The 853-nt window shown below is 47.5% G+C and overlaps 2 non-coding genes across 2 annotated transcripts; both read left to right on the forward strand.

The window, feature by feature from the left end:
* The first annotated feature begins 71 nt into the window (after positions 1 to 71).
* Positions 72 to 181, forward strand: LOC129115928 (U5 spliceosomal RNA). Its single transcript, XR_008533307.1, has one exon. It is a non-coding gene; the product is annotated as a U5 spliceosomal RNA (small nuclear RNA).
* Positions 182 to 352: 171 nt separating this feature from the next.
* LOC129115927 (U2 spliceosomal RNA) lies at positions 353 to 541 on the forward strand. The gene has a single exon (XR_008533306.1). It is a non-coding gene; the product is annotated as a U2 spliceosomal RNA (small nuclear RNA).
* Positions 542 to 853: the final 312 nt, after the last annotated feature.

Here is an 853-nt window from a genome sequence, read left to right on the forward strand (position 1 = left end):
CTGAGGCTCACCGCGGGGCGAGTTTTGGCTGGGACGACTGGTGTCTCTGGCTGCTCTCACCGGGGCGGTACTTACTTTGGTTTCTCTTCATAACGCAAGTCTTTCGCCTTTACTAAAGACTTCCGGAGAGGAACACCAATGAGTTGAACCTATTTTTGGCAGGCTTTGCCATTCGGCTGAGCCTTGTGTACTTGTCAAAAGAATAGAAGCTGATTTTAACAAGACAAGTGTGCTTGACCTTGTAGGGCCTGTCAGTTGTGCTAAGCAGCATCCCCGCAATGCCCAATTGAAAGTACTGCACCATGACAAGCGACACGGTGTGCCGGTTGACACGGGCAGCAAACAGTTGGGGATCATCGCCGGCCTTTGGCTAAGATCAAGTGTAGTATCTGTTCTTATCAGTTTAATATCTGATATGTCCTCTATATGAGGATAACTTATTAAGCAGATTTTTAGCACTGGGAGATGAAAAAGGGGCTTGCTCCGTTCACTCCACGCATTGACCTGGTATTGCAGCATCGCCAGGAACGGTGCACCCTTCAATGACTTGTGAACAACAAAACATCAAACTCTTTTAATGCAAGACACGAGGCTGTGTATGTGAGTAAAGAAAGAAGGAAATAAAGGGAGTAGTGGAATGGTGTGGCTTGGAATTTGGAACGCGCATCACGTCCGACTGGAGGCTCACCATGAGAGATTTGCAGCTGGGACGACTGGTGTCTCCTGCAGCTTCATCTCCACGAAGTGATGCCGCACAGTTTCTCTTCATGGCACAATTTAGCACTTTTTACTAAAGACTTCCGTGAGAGGAACACCAATGAGTTGAACTTATTTTTGGCAGGCTTTGCCATTC

Source organism: Anoplopoma fimbria, unplaced genomic scaffold (assembly GCF_027596085.1).
Source record: "Anoplopoma fimbria isolate UVic2021 breed Golden Eagle Sablefish unplaced genomic scaffold, Afim_UVic_2022 Un_contig_2338_pilon_pilon, whole genome shotgun sequence".
Taxonomy (NCBI): Eukaryota; Metazoa; Chordata; class Actinopteri; order Perciformes; family Anoplopomatidae; genus Anoplopoma; species Anoplopoma fimbria.